The sequence below is a fragment of the Dendrobates tinctorius genome, unplaced genomic scaffold (genome assembly GCF_039654945.1).
Source record: "Dendrobates tinctorius isolate UK_male_01 unplaced genomic scaffold, ASM3965494v1 ptg000165l, whole genome shotgun sequence".
Taxonomy (NCBI): domain Eukaryota; kingdom Metazoa; phylum Chordata; class Amphibia; order Anura; family Dendrobatidae; genus Dendrobates; species Dendrobates tinctorius.
Genome location: NW_027361832.1, coordinates 22,233,643 through 22,255,186, shown reverse-complemented (window position 1 = coordinate 22,255,186; position 21,544 = coordinate 22,233,643). Strand labels below are relative to the sequence as shown.

General features: G+C 42.0%; 1 protein-coding gene across 3 annotated transcripts in view; it reads left to right on the top strand.

The window, feature by feature from the left end:
* RALYL (RALY RNA binding protein like) overlaps positions 1–21,544 on the top strand; it is a 937,349-nt gene that overhangs the window by 248,099 nt on the left and 667,706 nt on the right. For all 3 annotated transcript variants that reach the window (XM_073550584.1, XM_073550582.1, XM_073550583.1), the window contains exon 2: positions 3,109–3,195. The gene's annotated coding sequence lies outside the window, so the exon portion shown is untranslated. The remainder of the gene's footprint in view (positions 1–3,108; positions 3,196–21,544) is intronic.

Here is a 21,544-nt window from a genome sequence, read left to right as displayed (position 1 = left end):
GCGCCAATGAGTGTAAAGTGCCGAGTGGTATTTTCACAAAATGTCCTGACACCCCTGGTAGCAAAAGAATGAAGCTAATGCTAAGGCTGGATTGGAGCATGGGATATTTGGGTCTTGATGACAATTATAATGCATGAAATGGAGAAAAAAGTTTGTATGTGGCAAATTAAGCAAAGTAGAATATAAATAAATATGTAAGAAATAAAATAAATGGTAGCGTATACTTGTTAATCTTTTTATTACTGCACATTTTGGATCTAAATTGCCGGCAGACGGAGGCTTAGTGTAATATATAAAAGTGTAGCTTAGTTTTAAGCCATGTAAATACATTTTGACAAATGAAATCTTAGTCATACACTTTCCAGCTTAGAAGCGAGTGGTACCTAGGAAAAGACTTGAGCTATTCAGCAAGCCACCTAGGTGTATTATGACCTCGACAATAGGCACACAATATTAATCTTTTCTAAATATGACCCACTCTAAATCTTGTTCGGAAAGCTCTCGCAGGAAGTTAGCTTGTAGGAATTAGTAAAGTGTAAATCGGCACAGAATCCATACGCTCCGCAGGAAAACAATTTCATCATTCAATAAATTAAAATAATACACAGCAAATAGAATATTCCTTCTCATGGCAAGATTTCAAATATAAGGATTATGGAAATTCATTCCAATTCCGAGGCATTCATCAGTGGCAGCTTGCGACCGGGAACCACAATTGTTCTCCTGCCTCGTGTTGCGCTGGAAAATATAGGAAATGTGTTCTCATTGTAGAGAACCAAATATTTAACTTAAGACACATACCCAGTGGATATTTATTATGCAGAAATTATGCTGCGGAAGCTGAATTCCGAAACATCGAGAATTTATATATTTATACAATTCACCTTTATGACTGGCTGTAATGATGTCAATGATCACTATGCAAATGTATGTGTGCCGGATGCAAATGTAGCGCTGTGTTTTCTGAATATATCTCCTTGTAATAAATACTGCCCTCTGGATTTTATGGTAATTTCTTGCTCTGACTTACAATACGTTTATTTATCTTAATTAGTTGCTTTATGAAAATTTTGAGTCAGTTTCAAGGACAATGTACCGTGGATCCCAAGTTAAGAAAATTTGATAAAATTAACTACTTGTAACACACTTTATTATAACATTATTAACTTGAAAAGGTTAATTTACGGTTTTCACATTTTTTTCTTTTTGTACTATTGAACCTCCACCATCATGAACCCAAGTCTATGGAGAGAGAGGCCATCCCCACTCATACATACCTTCTAGTCCCGGGTTTGAAACCGGCGAATCCCTGCAGTGCACAGTGCGTGTACTGGAGGGTAGGTATGGACTGGGGCTGAAATTCAGTCCTGGCATTTTAAATCACACAGGCCCATGTTGTCCCCATCCCTATGAACCAGATGGGATAAGTGATGGAGTCAGCGACTTTGTGCTCCATCACAACTCTTAACAGCATGGGTATCTTGAGAACACCGATTCTGTTAACAACATAGCGGACAAGGCAGCCCATGACCAGACAGGACCTTCTGGCATTTGCCAGAATTGCCAGATGGCCAGTCCGGTCCAGCTGGGGGGATTCATAAGTCTGCAGTCACACAGATTAGCTGCAGACTTATCAGTTTGGTTCGGACAACTTCTTTAAATTGTATTGAATTTCCTCTATCTCCATGCTGTTGAGATCTGTGTAACAACCACCTGCCCCTCTCTGTTGGAATCTAAGATTATGTTCACATGCATCATTTTATTTTTGTATTATTTTTTTTAATGCAAATAGGAAGCTGCAAGGAGGAGATAATCAGAGAAGTTTCAGATCATCCCCTCTTTACAGCTATCACATAATTGACAGTTGTGTGTACCACCATTTGCTGCTTGATATGGATTTCTCTGTCCTTTTTTGCTATAGTCTTTTTGAGTGTGGGTGTTTGTCTGTATTTAAATGAAATTAACTGCGTTTAACAGAAACTATGAGACTTCCTGAGCTGCAGCGTTTTATGAATCTACAGCATGGTAATTATTTCAGCATTTTGCAGCATTTTTGTAACTTTTTTGATCCATAGAAAGTAATGAGAAAGAGGAAAACCACTGAGAAAATGCAATAAACATTTTTGCAGCGTTTTCGTTGACTAAAACAAACTTTATTAAGCATGTATTGTAGTTAAAGAACACATGTAATCCGCACGCAATCGAGGCAACAAAACTCCTTGAAAAATACTGTGAAAATTCAGAAAAATGTGCGTTTTTAATGCCAAAAGACCAAGCGTTGTCTGCAGAAAAAAAAAACACCGCAAAAAAGCTGTGTGTGAACATAGCCTAATACTAAAAAAAAAGTCAAGGAAGAACTGAGTACCATCTTAACCAGGAACCAGAGCTCTGATCTATGCATAACACTTTTAAGAGGCATTCGATTAGATAAAGGGTTTATAGACACTCTGCAGAAGCAAAATAGTAAAATAGTAGAATTTTGAATTAATACAATAAAAAATAATAAAAAATTAAAAAGTGAAGATCTACCTAGACTTTAAAGTATAGGACCATAAAGATGTGGGTGAGGTAGGAGGCAGCTGGCAACACTTCCTACTTTGGTTTCAACTAAAATCAATATAAGTAATCATGGGTTGAAAATACGTGAAAAAATGAGTGAGAATTTAAAGGGCGTAAGTAGGTGTTAAAGTATGTGTAATAATAATAATAACATTAGCAAAAACTTAGAAATGTAGTATAGTTCAGTTTCGCTTTCCTCATGTGCAGGCATTGCAGGACCTTAGGTAACCATGGATACCTAAGGTCCTGCAATGTCTGTACATGAAGAAAGAGACATAGCGAATCAGATGGACTATACTACATTTCTAATTGGTGGTATCTGCTAATATTATTACACCTACTACATGTTGGGATAGGATCATTGAGATAAGAATACCCCTTTAAGGATTGATTGTTAATTTCTTGTCCTATACACAGTGGTAAGTTTACTGTTGATTATACAGTAACTTGAGACATGGGTCCTAATAACGTTATCAGAATGTATTTGATTTATGAACAATTGTTTATTATAGTTGGTCTTAGCTAATTTGAAAATATCATTTTTTGCAGGTTATTTGGGACATAGAGACAAACTATTGGTGAATTAAACTGGATTCTCGAGTGAAAAAGTTATAACAAGTGGGGATTCCAAAAAAGGTAAATAATCAAATCATCTAATACTGTTATATATGTGCTAGTGTCAGACATTGAGCTATAAAGGACAACTGAAGACATTGAAATCTCTTTAGCAATGGTAAAAATAAGATCACAATGTAGATATGAAGCAAAAGGTACTTTTCTAACGTGGTCCCAAGTGATTTTAGCAATAAGTGGTGCTTTAAGTCCGTTACGACCACTTAATTACAATATTTCACAATATACTTGTAAAAATATTTTGTTTCGCTTTTCCCATGTACAGAATCCCTTGTTCTGGATAGACTATTATGATTTGACCCACTGTATGCTGATTAAGCAAGTGCTGGACTAAAATCCTAAAACAATGTCATTCATTTTAAAACACATTGATTTTCAATTTACATCACATTGTAAGAATTGATATTTTGGTATTGAGCTGCTCCGCTAAGTAGACACTCATTGCCAGATTGGCACCCGTGTAATGGATCATTTTACAAGTTTAACTGAAATGTATTCAGAGGGTAAAAGGTAAAGAAGATAACTTATTGATATGGACACAACTTTTTGCACTTTGAAATTATTATTTTTTTATCATGCATTCGACATGTCACAGATAATCATCTTTGTTCTTCTGCTGTGAATGTAGTCATTGTTATTGATACAGCTCCAACATATTTGGTACCAAGCTGTGAACATAGAATCACATGTGCTACTGAATCTGTTTGGGATTAAACTCTATCCCTATTATCTTTAAAGGGGTCCTCCGAGAATAACGCAATGACAACCCTGATATAATTCAAACTGCATCCTGTTTTAGTCATGTGTCAGTATGGGCTGCAGACTGAAGACTTACAGCTCCTGAGACCTGTGTCTCAACTGACAAGAATTGTATTACACATACCTCAATCAGCAGCCGGGAGCACGGCTGTCATATGTGAAGAAATATATCTCTTCCTCACTGAGCACAAAGCGGGTATTTCCAGCTTCATCCTCCTCAATGTTTATTTGCTTTCTAGTCTGTGTCTATGCATTGCTATAAATTTGTAAGATTGATGGAGGAGGAGAACGAGGATGAAGCTGGAGATCTCCTCGCTGAGTACAACTTGGGTTAAAATGTATTTCTTCAGACATTGCAGCTGTGTTCATGGATGCTGATGGAGTGTGTTCAATACCGTTCTCATCAATTGAGACACACGTCCCTGTATGTCTTCAGTCCACAGCCTGTACATACACGTGACAGGACAGGCTACAGTTTGAATTACTATTTATCAAGAACTCCATGTTATCTCATTCTAGGAGAACCTCTTTAACTGACCATCGCTTGTTTTTGCTTTCTAAAAGAAAAATGGGATAAAATGAAAATATCCAGTCTGCATACATGGATCATCATCTGGTCAATTTAAATCCTTGGGCTAGTTAATGGGAATCTGTCATCATAATTTAATCCTGGCTCTTTTTTGAATTTTCAGTCAAGTGGGCAGTTCTATAAGTAAGGGGGCATTTCAACGTCCAAGATCAGACCACAATGCATGGACTGACCCTGGCTCTCTTGACCTGAGCATGACAGAATAGAAATACATGACGCTGTAACATTTGGGGTCTTGTATAAGTGTGCATACGGAAATGGCTGTCAGTCTATAGAATAACAAAGTCCATAATAAGGCTTACCATGTTTACACTATTCAGATGGAGCACCAGATTTGTAGGTGCTTGTCGCGTCATAGACCACCAACACTCAATGTAGATTTAATAAAGGAGAATTGCACATTCACATTGCTAAAAATGTCAAACCTTATTCATTAGAATTCCATTAAAAAGACATAAGAGATACTCACCATAAGGCCGGGGTCACACTTGCGAGTGCAATGCGAGAAACTCGCGCGAGTCTCTTGCCTCAATACCCAGTACTGCCGCCAGTGGTTCGGATCAGAGCTTTCAGCTGCATACATAAATATAGTCTCAGTTAAAGCACCCCTGATCATAGTTTGACTTTGACTAGGGGCGCTTTGTCTACCAGAGACAAGTCAGTCAGTTACTCATGGGGAATATATCTTTGATCTTTTTAATAAAAATCTCATAAAGAAGATTCGACAATGTGAATGTGCCATTCTCCCTTTCTAAATCTATAAAGCGGTCAGTCATTGATATGACCACCTCCTGGAACAAAATTCCACAAAAGAGCAGAGAGTTACATGGTTAAACAACACCTGTATTTATTTTTTTTTTTTACAAAATTATGCATCAGTCTACTCCACTTCCCCTACTCTATAACATGGGGCCTGTAGATTGGATGACATTTTCATGGTGATGGGTTCCCTTAATCTACTGGGCCATCCTGGTAAGAATATTATTTCATGATTTGCTACTGTGTATGATCAATTAGGCATTTATTTAACATGATCCTCCACTCCCTTACTGAATGTGACTATAAATTTCTAATGTATAGTCACTATTAGAGTTGAGCGATACCGTCCGATACTTCAAAGTATCGTATCGGATGGTATCGGCCGATCTTTAAAAAAAGTATCGGTATCGCCGATTCCGATACCGGAAGTCCCATTCAAGTCTATGGGACTTCCGGTATCGGAATAAGAAAAACCCTTTCCTGCCCTTGTACAGCCTCTCTGGGGTCTGTACGGGCCTTTCGGGGGGCTGTGCCGGCCTGCCAGGGGGTCTGTGCAGGCTCCGGTGGTCTGTGCCGGCCTGCCGGTGGTCTGTGCAGGCTCCGGGGGGCTGTGCCGGCCTGCCGGGGGGCTGTGCCGGCCTGCCGGGGGGCTGTGCAGGCTCCGGGGGGCTGTGCCGGCCTGCCGGGGGGCTGTGCCGGCCTGCCGGTGGTCTGTGCAGGCTCCGGGGTCTGTGCAGGCATCGTCCGATGGGACTACAAGTCCCATCGGGCGATGCCTGCTACCATGACAGTGATTGACACATTAGCCAATGATGGGACAGTAGTAGTCCCATCATCCGGCTAATGTGTTAAATGTAAAAAAAAAAAAAAAATTACATGCTACATACATACAACATGCATACTACATACATGCTACATTCATACTACATACTACATACATGCTACATTCATACTACATAAATACTACATGCAACATACATACTACATATATACTACATGCATGCTACATACATACTGCATGCTACATACATACTACATATATACTACATGCATGCTACATACATACTACATGCTACATACATACCACATACATACTACATACATGCTACATATATACTACATGCATGCTACATACATACTACATATATACTACATGCATGCTACATACATACTACATGCTACATGCATGCTACATACATACTACATACATACTACATGCATGCTACATACATGCTACATACATACTACATATATACTACATGCATGCTACATACATACTACATGCTACATACATACCACATACATACTACATACATGCTACATATATACTACATGCATGCTACATACATACTACATATATACTACATGCATGCTACATACATACTACATGCTACATGCATGCTACATACATACTACATACATACTACATGCTACATACATACCACATATATACTACATACATACAATACATTCATACAATACATACATAGACATACAGTACATATAACATAGAGTAACATACTTACCAATACTTGTCACATTGTTCCCCGAAGCCATTGTCTTTTCCGGAATAAATATTAACATAACAAACCACAAAAATACTCACCCACGATCCGAAGCAGTCCACGAGTGTGTCCCACGACGATCTTGGGTAGAGAACGGCAGCATCAGCTGTTGCTGCCGTTCTCTACGGGCTGCAGGAATCCAATGACGGAAGGTAGGTATCCTTCCGCACTGTATTCCTCCGCCACTTAAAAAAAAAAAAAGTCCCTAGTCTCACTTTATGCCATTGCTGTGTGGGAAATTCCCACGCAGCAATGGCATAAAGTGAGACTAGGGACTTTTTTTTTTTAAGTGGCGGAGGAATACAGTGCGGAAGGATACCTACCTTCCGTCATTGGATTCCTGCAGCCCGTAGAGAACGGCAGCATCATCTGATGCTGCAGTTCTCTACCCAAGATCGTCGTGGGACACACTCGTGGACTGCTTCGGATCGTGGGTGAGTATTTTTGTGGTTTGTTATGTTAATATTTATTCCGGAAAAGACAATGGCTTCGGGGAACAATGTGACAAGTATTGGTAAGTATGTTACTCTATGTTATATGTACTGTATGTCTATGTATGTATTGTATGAATGTATTGTATGTATGTAGTATATATGTGGTATGTATGTAGCATGTAGTATGTATGTAGTATGTATGTAGCATGCATGTAGCATGTAGTATGTATGTAGCATGCATGTAGTATATATGTAGTATGTATGTAGCATGCATGTAGTATATATGTAGCATGTATGTAGTATGTATGTGGTATGTATGTAGCATGTAGTATGTATGTAGCATGCATGTAGTATATATGTAGTATGTATGTAGCATGTAGTATGTATGTAGCATGCATGTAGTATGTATGTAGCATGCATGTAGTATGTATGTAGTATGTATGTAGTATGTATGTAGCATGCAGTATGTATGTAGCATGTATGTAGTATGTATGTAGTATATATGTAGTATGTATGTAGCATGTAGTATGTATGTAGCATGCATGTAGTATATATGTAGTATGTATGTAGCATGCATGTAGTATGTATGTAGTATGTATGTAGTATGTATGTAGCATGCAGTATGTATGTAGCATGTATGTAGTATGTATGTAGTATATATGTAGTATGTATGTAGCATGCATGTAGTATGTATGTAGTATATATGTAGTATGTATGTAGCATGTAGTATGTATGTAGCATGTATGTAGTATATATGTAGTATGTATGTAGCATGTAGTATGTATGTAGCATGCATGTAGTATATATGTAGTATGTATGTAGCATGCATGTAGTATGTATGTAGTATGTATGTAGTATGTATGTAGCATGCAGTATGTATGTAGCATGTATGTAGTATGTATGTAGTATATATGTAGTATGTATGTAGCATGCATGTAGTATGTATGTAGTATATATGTAGTATGTATGTAGCATGTAGTATGTATGTAGCATGCATGTAGTATGTATGTAGTATATATGTAGTATGTATGTAGCATGTAGTATGTATGTAGCATGCATGTAGTATATATGTAGTATGTATGTAGCATGCATGTAGTATGTATGTAGTATGTATGTAGTATGTATGTAGCATGCAGTATGTATGTAGCATGTATGTAGTATGTATGTAGTATATATGTAGTATGTATGTAGCATGCATGTAGTATGTATGTAGCATGTAGTATGTATGTAGCATGCATGTAGTATGTATGTAGCATGTATGTAGTATGTATGTAGCATGTATGTAGTATGTATGTAGCATGTAGTATGTATGTAGCATGCATGTAGTATGTATGTAGTATTTTTTTTTTTTTTTTAACATTTAACACATTAGCCGGATGATGGGACTACTACTGTCCCATCATTGGCTAATGTGTCAATCACTGTCATGGTAGCAGGCATCGCCCGATGGGACTTGTAGTCCCATCGGACGATGCCTGCACAGACCCCCGGACATCAGCACAGCCCCCCGGCAGGCCGGCACAGCCCCCCGGCAGGCCGGTACAGACCCCCACAGGGTGCACAGACCACCGGCAGGCCGGCACAGCCCCCCGGCAGGCCGGTACAGACCCCGGGCAGTCCACACAGCCCCCCGGCAGGCCGGCACAGCCCCCCGGCAGGCCGGCAGAGACCCCCGGAAGGCCCGAAATGACGGCGCATCATGATGCGCACACACCGCGCATCATGATGACGTCAGGCCGTCAATCAACTGAACTTCCGATTCCGATGCCGAATTCCGATATTGAAAAAATATCGGAAGTCGGTATCGGAATTCCGATACAGCAAGTATCGGCCGATACCCGATACTTGCGGTATCGGAATGCTCAACACTAGTCACTATACTTAATGACCTCTATTCTGCCGCCAGTATTTCTGTATCTGATATGTGCTCTATTTCTATGTGTCACTATGGCTGACAGAGCCAGATATGCTGTGACAAGCATAGACCATAGACCAAACCTTCTCTATCACTTTTTCTGCAATGGGATGGAAAAAACGCCACTGTTATCAGCGCTGGTCCATCCCACACCAATACAAACCAGGGATGGTATGGCTCAGACTGCCACCTGCCATTTTGGTCACAAACAGATGGTGCACCGATCGATGGCGTGGTAGCAGGATTGATTCTCTTGGGTATAGAAATGTATGGTCATATTTAATCTGTAGGGTGAATGATTGCTTTAAATACAGTAAATACAACAGTTGCACTCTAATTTGCTAATGCTATATCTTTGCAGAATTGGTTGATGTAATTAGTTTACATGTATTGTCACTGGGCCTCTAGGCATCAGTTGCAAAGCGCATTTTTATGCTCAGTATCCTGCATATCCTGTCACTTGTAGCTGGGGAGGCGTATGATCAACAGTTCCAGTGTTCCTCCCTAGGCTATATCAAGGAGAAAAAATATCCTCTTTCATTTTCCATGGTGGCAGAATCTGGGTCCACCTGTAAGGAGTGAAGGATGAAGCTTTATGGTTGAGGGAGTGGAGAATTGTCTGGAGACCTGCCGTGATGTCTCAGTGAGATGGATATGAAGCTTTGAGGGAAGATGAGATGAACCAGATATCTAAGCAAGAGAGGTGATAGTGCCAAGAGTGTAATGAGTGACTGAAGAGCAGAAAGGCCACATGAATGGAGTCATTAACCAGTAGAGACCATACTGGGAGTGTTGAAGTGTGCCAATTGCTGGAAACGAGGGCATGGTTTAGCCAGTGCTAAAAGTGAGAGCCTAAAGTGAGCTGTGACCAAACAAGGACATCTACCTTCCAAATATAGGTCCTAGTCATCAGTTGGTTCTGGATGGAGGGTAAGTCCAAAGAAGGACTGAGCACATTGAGTAAACCATAGTCCTGTAAAGAAGCTGTAAAAAGATTTTTTACAACATTAACATAACTGTGTCTTTGTGAGAAAGGGAAAGTTTACACACTGTTGAAAGGCTGTTTTGTGTTACGCATCTGTGTTGCCCTGGGAGGAGAATCTCCAATGCCTTGGCTGTGCTGCCTAAAGCCTGTAAAGCACCACTCCAGTGGGTTTTTTTTCAGTGCTGGAGTGGCGCTTTAAATGTAATCTCCTGCCCCAGGTAATATACTCACCTTTCGGCTTCTTCACCTCTTACCAACGCCGCTTTGTTCCCTCGGCATCATCTTATGACAGTAGCTTCTGACTGGCTGGAAGTCAGAAGCTACATCGCAAGCTCTCCAATGCAAGTCTATGAGAGCCAGAACAAGGCTTTCATAGACTTGTATTGAAAAGGGACCTCCGACACGCTCCAGCAGACAATGGAGTGTGCTGTAAGGTCACTTTTCACTGGAGATGGACTGGAGCGATCCTGAAAAAAAATGAAGGGGACAACAGGTGAGTATATGACCAGGGGCAGTGGACTTATATTTAAAGCACTACTCCAGCAGTACAATAAAAAAAAAACACTGGCGTGTTCCTCAGTTTCCCTAACAAGCTAATATTGTAGGACCTGTACAAATTCTGAAATTACTGGATATTTCGTGGATAATTTTCTGCGCTGCTGCATAGGATTGAAGACCAAAAAAATTAGTAAAAAATGAATGATGATTTATTCACAATCTCAATGCGTTTCGAAGTTAAAAACTTCTAAACGCGTTGAGTTTGTGAATGAACCATCAATCCTTTTTTACTAATTTGTTTGGTCTTCAAATCCTATCTTCAAGCCTATGCAGCAGCGCAGAATATTATCCACGAAATATCCAGTAAATTAACTACGATCATGGTCACTAGTTTGACCTGTGGACCAGCGGCAGCTGTTGCATGACCTTATATGCTTTTGTATCTAATACATCAGGTGAGTGCAATCTGACTGCTATTCTTAATATAGCCATCGGATAAGACCCTACTTGGCGCTTCTTTCTCCTATAGTGTGAATTATTACTGTACAAGTTCTTAGCATTCATGACAATTAAAAAATGCCATCAGTCTCGGCTGGATCCTGTCTATCTAGGCGCATATAGCACCTGCATGGGCTACCATAGAACCAGGTTACAGAACGAATGACTCTATTACATGATGAAGACAGGTAGTATTTGAACATTTGGAGAAGTGCTCAGGTTTAAGCCAAGCTCTTGGGATATTTTCTTATCTATCACTATGTATTCCTAGACACTTTCTTTATCACCACAACTTTTTAAATTGAATTGCACTAGAAATAGAGATCACACTTACCGTTGCTGAGAGCGGCCTGCACTCCTCTGATCTTACGTGGTGTTAGCTGTATCGTCTATACATAAATGTAATCATAGAGCTAAAATTGCCTATTATTCCAATTCACTCTAAGCCAATAAACAGATTACTCCTCTTCGTGCCATTTAATGTGTTATTTATCCGCAGATGATAGAAGCCTTGGCAGGTCTCAAGCAACTATATTGTATTTTTCCAATAAAAGCGAACCTGCCAAGCTGAACATATTGAAGGCATAAATAATTAATGCCGCATTGTCCTGCATGCTTGTTTATGGATAAATATATGACACTGTATATAGGTTTCCTTTTTTTTTCTATTCTATCTGTTCAAAGCAACTAAATTGCGGTTGTTTAGTACACGGCTGACTTTTCTTGAGCTTGAAAAGGATTCATAACCACTTTCACGCCATTATTTTGTATTGTGAAGTACACATTAAATCTTGATTCAGTCTGCTGTTACTTTATGAATTATTCATTGTTATTACCATTCACATTTGACCATGTGATTTTGTGGGTTTATTGTCAGTAGGAACAATTGGTAAATGTTCTGAATTCTAAGTGAATTGCTGTCGGGTAGTTATACACAGCTCTCCGGCAATTGTAACACAACCATACAGCTGCTGAGATCTTGTTCCAGAGTGCTATATGCAACTGCGACATTGAATATATCCTGGCTCGGATAATGGTGTTATTATTAGGCCCTTGTGACCTAAACTAGAGCCTAGATACCAGTAGGAATAGCTAATATATTAGATATTCAAGGTCTTGCTAAAAATCTGTCTGTACCTATGTCTTATTGGGTAATAAATGCATAATGGGGAAAAAAGTAGAATCATCCAAAAATATGAGTTATACATTCTCCCTGTCAGGATTCCTCTGCTCAGAGTGTCTGGGACTCTGTGATGGACAGCTCTGGCATGCTATCCTGTGCTGTAGCGTGCTGAGCAGCTTGGTTGACCTATCTGACTGAAAGGTTTACCTATCTGACTGGAAGGTGCAGAGACTTCCACAGGTGTTCCATATTCTTGGTAATTGCCCTTTTATTTAGGTGAACTGTCTGGCCCAGATCATTGTCATTCAAAAGCCTTTTTTCTAGCTGGTGCTCTCTGGTGTGTTCACCTGACCTGTGGACCGTGTTCAGACTACACGTTTGTCATTGCCCCTTTGCATCTGATATTCTGCTGCTGACCTTAGAACCGAGTTCAGACTACCCGTTTGTTATTGCCCCTTTGCTTATCCACTGTTTCTCTGGTATTCTGACCCTGGCATGTGACCTGACTTGCGACTTCGTATTTTCCCTTGGTTTACTATGTGATCTTTTGGTATTGCCCCCGGAACATCTGACTATGCTTATTCATGGCCTAGCTGTGGGTTCTGACTAGCGTCACACTCCCATCCAGTGACCGTGAACCTTGCTTTATTGAGCAGTGCCCGCGCCCCATCTAGTGATGCAGCCGGACAGTGGGCATAGCCGACTAGAGAGTTCAGTCTTACTCCATACAAGTGTATGAAGCGAGCAAGGCCACGCCCACTGTCTGGTATATCTATAATTCATACATACCCACTGTTCCCAGGTCTGAAACCGGTGAATTCCCGGAGTGCAGAGTGCACGCTCTGGGGGGATTCATAAGTCTGCACTCATACAGAGTGACTGCAGAGAGCAATTTGGATCTGACAACCCTTGTAAATAAAATAAAATACTTAATCTCACATTACCATTCACCTCTCTGGCTCCTTCACTTTTTACTAGTGATGAGCGAGTATATTCCTTGCTTGTGTTTTCCCGAGCATGCTCGGATGATCTCTGAGTACTTGGGTCTGCTGGGAGATTTAGTGTTTGTCGATGCAGCTGCATGATTTGTGGCTGCTAGGCAGGTTGAATACATGTGGGGATTGCCTGTTTGCTAGGAATTCCACACATGAATTCAGGCTGTCTAGCAGCTGCAAATCATGCAGCTGTGTCGACAAACACTAAATCTCCGAGCACACCCAAATACTCAGAGATCACCCGGGCATGCTTGGGAAAATCCGAGCAACGAGCATACTCGCTCATCACTACTTTTTACCATCACCCATCTGCCCTACATCGTATCTTCTTATCCCCATTGCTTGTGGTAAAATCCCTGGGCCTCAAACTGAAGGGATTTATTTTTTGAAGCTGTGTTCGAAAACTCTAGTACTCAAAAGCCACCAAAAATCATGTTTTCAGGATTGCCTTAGTATTGCTCAGGTGTAAATTCCATCACCTGTGGAATATTAATTAAGGAAATCCTCAAAACAGGATCTGTTGATGGCTCTTGAGGACCGGAGTCAGAGAACACTGTCTTAGAGCATACTGTAATTAGAGGCACTAAATTTATGAAGAATAGCTACTCCACAAATTGAATATCGAGAAAAAATCTGCATGAACAGGCAAACTCCGCTCATCTCTAGTCCTATCCATATTTTTAATACTCATTGTTTAAAAGTGATCAATTCATGTCATGGTAAAAAGTAAAACATATTGGTGAAAAAGTATAAAAAAAGCAAAAAAGGAAAAAGTATACATTGATAATGACCAACGAGGTCCCTAATTTCTTTTTCCAAAAATAAAATAAAAGTTTTTCTTGCCCTATTTCTTTATCCATTGACTATTTTTCATCATTGATAAATTGGGCACAAGTTCTGCTCATATCAACCTTTTCCAGGCACGGTGACCAGAAGTATAAATGGAACATATCAAGCTGATAGCTCTCTTTGGAAAAATAGTTTTTCTAGTCAAGTTAGATTTTACCATTATTGGAAAGCTGAATCTTGTCGGTAATAAGTTGGCCAGGATTTGCAAAAAGTTAACAAGTAATGCTATTACGCTGGATTTTTTTTCTTGAGGTTTAGACATGAGGCTCTTGAAGTCATTAATAAAAACAGAAATTGCGATGAGATCCAGAAATAAATTACAACATAAAAACTCCCCTAGAAAAATGCTCTAAAGTAATTGAAAAAATAAATCACCTTACATTCCAAGTAATAGAATATGTGTTTGCTAGCAAAGCAAAGCGTATTTGTTTTTCCCTCAGAGAGGAAGTTAAGTGTTTCTAAAAATTGTCCTATTGTTTGTTTAGGCATGATTTCTCAGCCGCTATTATTATTATACCTGGATTCTTTAAACTTGCAGCATTGCAGTCCATCAAATCCAATTTCTATTGAAGTGTGTGTTTAAAAGTTGTTTTCGTGGAAGAAATTGCTATAGAGGCAGAAAGCTTTCTCCAAAATGAATGCCAGTGTGAAGGGCTTTGGCAGCAATGTAACAGTGTGATCTCAGTGGAATATATACTAATTAATTGATTACTAATTGCGCCATTCTGTTCTTATTAGCATTCTTTGAAAGCTGAATTATGACTATAAAACACATGCAATAAATTAATAAGCACTATTTAGGGAATAAAGCACTAACACCAGGTGATGACTGATAGTTTCCAAGCAGCTAGAGAATAACTTTTTGAAGGTGTTGTCCACGACTTTACTTTACTCGGACAACCTCTTCTCAATCTGATTGGTTGTCCCCGTTAAAATAAAAACACCTATTCCCCTCCCATACAGGTGCTGGTGTTACGTCACACGAGCCTTTCGCCCAATCCACTCCGACTTCACTGTCCCAACTTTCAGACAATTTGATCATCAAGAAGAAGTCGGAGAGCAGCAATGACTCTGACTTCCTGTTGATGATAGATACGTCCAGAGATGGGGACAGGAAAATCGGCACTGATTGGGCGAAGGGTTCGTGTAGCGTAGCAACCTCACGTGAGAGCCAGGAGAGCGAGTGTCGACACTGCTGGATCGACACCTGTATGGGAGGTGAGTATAAGTGTTTTTATTTTAATTGGGGAAAAAATAAAATTGAGAGGGGGTTGTCCGAGTAGTGTGAAACCCCTTTAATCTCACCAATAGTGTTGAGCGATACCTTCCGATATCGGGAAATATCGGATAGCATTGGATCGGACCGATACCCCAAAAATATCGGGTATCGCCGATTCCGATACCGGAAACCCATGCAAGTCAATGGGGCACAAATATCGGAATGAAAATAAACCTTTTCTTTCCTTGCATATCCAGTTCGGGAGGGGGGAAGAGTGTGGGTGGTGCATGGGCGGAGACTGTGCACGTGTGTGTGTGCAGGCGGGGTCTGTGCGGGCCTCTTGAGGGTCTGTGCGGGCCTGCCGGGGGTCTGTGCGGGCCTGCCGGGGGTCTGTGCGGGCCTGACAGGGTCTGCGCGGGCTGCCGGGGGTCTGTGTGGGCTGCCAGGGGTCTGTGCGGGCCTGCCGGGGGTCTGTGCGGGCTGCCGGGGGTCTGTGCGGGCTGCCGGGTGTCTGTGTGGGCCTGCCAGGGGTCTGTGCGGGTCTGCCGGGGGTCTGTACGGGCCTGCCGGGGGTCTGTACGGGCCTGCTGGGGGTCTGTGCGGGCTGCCGGGGGTCTGTGCAGGCTGCCGGGGGTCTGTGCAGGCCTGCCGGGGGTCTGTGCGGGCTGCCGGGGGTCTGTGCGGGACTGCCAGGGGTAATGTGTGTGCAGGCATCATCCAATGGGACTACAAGTCCCATCGGGCTATGCCTGCTACAATGACAGTGATTGACACATTAGCCAATGATGGGACAGTAGTAGTCCCATCATCCGGCTAATGTGTTGAATGTAAAAAAAAAGAAAAACATACATACTGCATACATACTACATACATACTACATATATACAACATTCATACAACATACATACATACTACATATATACTACATTCATACAACAAACATACATACATACTACATACTACATACATACTACACGTATACTACATTCATACAACATTCATACATACTACATACTACATACATACTTCATATATACTACATTCATACAACATACATACATGCTACATACATGCTACATATATACTACATTCATACAATATACATACTACATACTACATATATACTACATTCATACAACATACATACTACATACATACTACATATATACTACATTCATACAACATACATACATAGTACATACTACATACATACTACATACATACAACATACATAAAATATGCTACAGACATACAACATACATACTACATACTACATACAATACATTCATACATTCACACAATACATACATATAGACATACAGTACATATAATATAGAGTACATACTCACCATCACTTGTCACCTTGATCCCCAAAGCCAGTGTCATCTGTAAAAAATATTAAAATAACAAACAACCAATATACTCCCTGATCCGCAGAAATCCACGAGTGTCCCATGACGATCTCCCGTGGAGAACAGCAGCATCAGCTGATGCGACCGCTCTCTAGGGGCTCCAGGAATACAGGTAGGTATCCTTCCGCACTGTATTCCTCCGCCACTGTAAAAGAATAGTCCCTAGTCTCACTTTTGGCATTGCTGTGTGAGAAAGTTTCCACGCAGCTTTTGCCATAAAGTGAGACCAGTGAACTATAGTAACCTCTCAGTGATGCACTGCAGGAGATCGTCGTTGGACACTCGTGGATTTCTGCGGCTCTGGGAGTATATTGGTTGTTTGTTATTTTAATATTTTTACAGTGAAATGACACTGGCTTTGGGGATCAAAGTGACAAGTGATGGTGAGTATATACTGTATGTTATATGTACTGTATGTCTATATGTATGTATTGTATGAATGTATGAATGTATTGTATTTAGTATGTATGTAGTATGTATGTAGCATTTTGTATGTATGTTGTATGTATGTAGTAAGTATGTAGTATGTATGCATGTATGTATGTTGTATGTATGTTGTATATATGTAGTATGTATGTATGTTGTATGAATGTTGTATATATGTAGTATGTATGTATAATGTAGTATGTATGTATGCTGTATGAATGTAGTATATATGTAGTATGTATGTATGTTGTATGAATGTAGTATATATTAAGTATGTATGTAGTATGTATGTATGTTGTATGAATGTTGTATATATGTAGTATGTATGTAGTATGTATGGGACTACTACTGTCCCATCATTGGCTAATGTGTCAATCACTGTCATTGTAGGAGGCATAGCTCGATGGGACTTGTAGTCCCATCGGACGATGCCTGCACACACACACGCAACCCCCGACAGGCCCGCACAGACCCCCGGCAGCCCGCACAGACCCCCGGCAGGCCCGTACAGACCCCCGGCAGGCCCGTACAGACCCCCGGCAGGCCCGCACAGACCCCCAGCAGCCTGCACAGACCCCCGGCAGGCCCACACAGACCCCCGGCAGCCCGCACAGACCCCCAGCAGCCCGCACAGACCCCCAGCAAGCCCGTACATACCCCCGGCAGCCCACACAGACCCCCGGCAGGCCCGCACAGACCCCCGGCAGTCCCGCACAGACCCCCGGCAGGCCTGCACAGACCCCCAGCAGGCCCGCACAGACCCCTGGCAGGCCCACACAGACCCTCGGCAGCCCGCACAGACCCCCGGCAGGCCCACACAGACCCCCGGCTGGCCCGCACAGACCCCCGGCAGGCCCGTACAGACCCCCGGCAGGCCCACACAGACCCCCGGCAGGCCCGCACAGACAGCGCATCATGATGACATCATTTCAGCAGCCAATCACAGCCATGCCATTAGTTGACATGGCTAACACAACTGACTCATTGCATTATGGTAACTTCCGATTTCGGTATTCGATATTGTTAAAATATCGGAACGCGGTATCGGAACTCCGAAACAGCGAATATCGGCCGATACCCGATATTTGCAGTATCGGAATGCTCAACACTACTCACCAACTCATCTTTTAATATAACCATAGCAATTAGATGTTTTCAGCTGTGAAGATTGATTTTGATAGCAATGACTAAGGGCTCATTCAGACATCAGTTTTTTCAATGTAATGGAAAAAGTTTCATCAGTGATTTTCATCACTGCCATCCAATTTTCATCAGAGTGTCATTAGCGTTTCATCAGTTTTTCTCTAATGGGGAAAAAAATGTCTCCAGCTTCTCCTATTGGTACAGGGAAAAGAGACCGCACACAGATGACATCCTTGTGTTGTCCACTTTTTTCACGACGCAACAGACATCTCAATATAGGACATATCTACTCAATTCTGCATGGACCACTTGGTCCAAGGAAAAAAATCGGACTTATGAACTAACCTGTAGACTATCATAGGTATGAATGCTATCTGTGAAAAGCAATCATATGTGAAAACTGATGTGTGAATGAGTCTAAGTCTTTGCTTCTATTAAGCATGTGTTCATCTGTCACAAATTAATTTTTATGTATTGCTAATGACCTCATGAAAAACTAAATAAAAAAATCCAATTTAGCAGATATTTTCTGTTGCTGTTTGCCACACTATCATGTTACAAAAAAGACATGGACAATTGGCAGAAAATAATCTAAATCGCCTCTTTCAGTTGTCTGAAATCTCTGGTGTATGACCAGCTCTGGAGTCTACTGAGCACTATCTGGGATTGATCACTTGATACAATGTGAAGAGTAAATGTCCAAAAATCTTTATTTATGTGTGAGCAGGTTAGCGGATGCTGTTACAGTCAGGAGACAGATCAAGGGTTAACAACTCTTTACTAAACAGGGGCTTGCCCCACACAGGAAGACAGGAATAACATGGGGGTAAAATAGGGCAACACAGATAATACAGGGTCTCAATTGGGGAAATTAACAGTAAATATGAGATAATTAATAGACAGTCCAGGAAAAATGGGGAATGGTAGGGGGAAATAACTAGTCAGGGAATTCCCAAATTAAACACTTATCAATCAGATGTTCTCTTGTCAGAACGGATCCCGAAGTTGATGATGACGCTAACAGCCGATGGTGCGATGTAGATCCAGTGGGGTCCTGAAGTAGGCGATGGTCCGTTCCCGGCTGACAACAATGAGTCTTTGAAGTGTCCTGTCGGGCCCTCAGTATGGAGACTCCTGTGGCAGACAAAGTATAAGCCACGCTCTTGACAAAGTTCAGTGAGGCTCGACGATTATAAACCGAGGGTTTCAGAAGCAGTTCTCGGACACCGTTCCAGTCGACTCACACACAGCCCTAACCATTACAAACTCGTTGGTGGATAAAAAGCTCAGGTGTCATCCTGTACATGACAGGCTTCTGGTTAGAGTCTCTGTCATTCGTCTCAAAACCAACCCCGACTGTAGCGGATCAGCTGACACCAGGTTGAGTGAGAGCCAACCTGCACATGGCGGGTTTATGGTCAGAGAGTTTGTGGTAAGTTTCTGACATGGCCGGGTGCAATACCTTCATCCTGTCACTGACGCAGGACCCTTTTTCCCCTTAGCCGTGCACTGTCTTCCCGCCAACCTCTCCTGTCTCCGCGCGCTGGGCTGTACTTTGTCAAGCTTAGCCATGCCCCCTGTCTGTACCCACATGCTGTACTTCTCATGGTCACGCTTAGCTATGCCCCCTGTCAGCCCATGCAAAAGATTGGTCCGGTTGCTTAGACTTTTCCCGGGACATCGAGGAGACAGCCCCGATGATTCCGGACGCGTCACAGGAAATGTACCCCCAGCCCAGTTTCTCTTCTTATATATGTGCTACAAAAAAAACCAAGACAGACAAAAAAAGACTAGCATCTTTTAGCAGAGTGAAGCAAGTGTGAAAAGGTGCAAGCTGCTCTAACTGCATAATATACCAGCTAAAGAATACGAGTACAACTCCTCCTTCAAGTGCTAAGATGTATGCAAACATTGAATATATCAAATTTAGACTGCATTACGGCTACATAACATTTACTTGTAGGGTGAGAATATAAAGAAATATTACCACTCATCCCCAGAAACCCCTAAAAGAAGAGATGCTGTACTGTACACTACAATACAAATTAGAGATACAGTTGGAGCAAATTGACTTGCATGACTTGGTTCATTGTCCATGTCTGTAATCTGTGACCATTGGACCTGGGCTCTTAGGCTAGTTTCACACTAGCGTTTATGAGCGCAGTGACGGCCTGCGCACGGCCGCCGCTAAGCCCCGCCCCCTGCCGCGCCCCGCCGGTAGCTCCGCCCACCGGCGCATGACGCTGCATGCGCCCTGCGTCCCCTATCTTTATCACAGGGGGCGCAGGCCGTGCGCAGTATGCGTTTGGCGGCGCATGCGTCCTTTTGACGGTGCGCCGACCTGCGCCAAACGCAACCTGCTGCAGTTTGGTTGCGTCGGCGCACCGTCAAAAAGGCGCATGCGCCGCCAAACGCATACTGCACACGGCCTGTGATAAAGATAGGGGACGCAGGGCGCATGCAGCGTCATGCGCCGGTGGGCGGAGCTACCGGCGGGGCGCGGCAGGGGGCGGGGCTTAGCGGCGGCCGTGCGCAGGCCGTCGCTGCGCTCATAAACGCTAGTGTGAAACTAGCCTTACCTGTGACCATTGGAGGGGGGCTCTACCAAACAGTGATGTCCCATCAGGCCAACTAATCAAAGTAGAGTTGTGGATGCTGAGAGATAGGTAGCAATTCTCAGGACTCCTGTCCAGCAGCCATTGAATGCTCTAAAGTACAAGGCCTTTAGACATCATCCCCTTCCCTGCCAACAAGGTCCCTTTAAGAAGTGGTTATGACTGCAGACTTGTAAATCTTCACACCATGTGCACTGCATGTTGTGAGGATTATCCGATGCCGATGACGGCAGCGAGTGGTCATGTGACTGCAAGTATACAATTTACATACTTCAGGCCATTTTCCAACTAGGCTTGCACTGAGTGAGGCCAGATACAGTCAAGTCAGCATGTGACTGCATGTATGCAAATCAAAAACTTGTGATCACACCCCTTTGTTTCCTAATGCTGGCACTGGATAATCTTCACAATGCAAGCGATTTGAGGATTCACAAGTCTGCAGTCACATATAGCGACTATATAGTTACAGACCAGACAGCCCCTTTTACACCTGGATGCTATAAAACACTCTTTGCTTGGTGTCACGCGGGGCTTAGGTCAACTAAGGCAGAAATACCCGGGGCCCCTG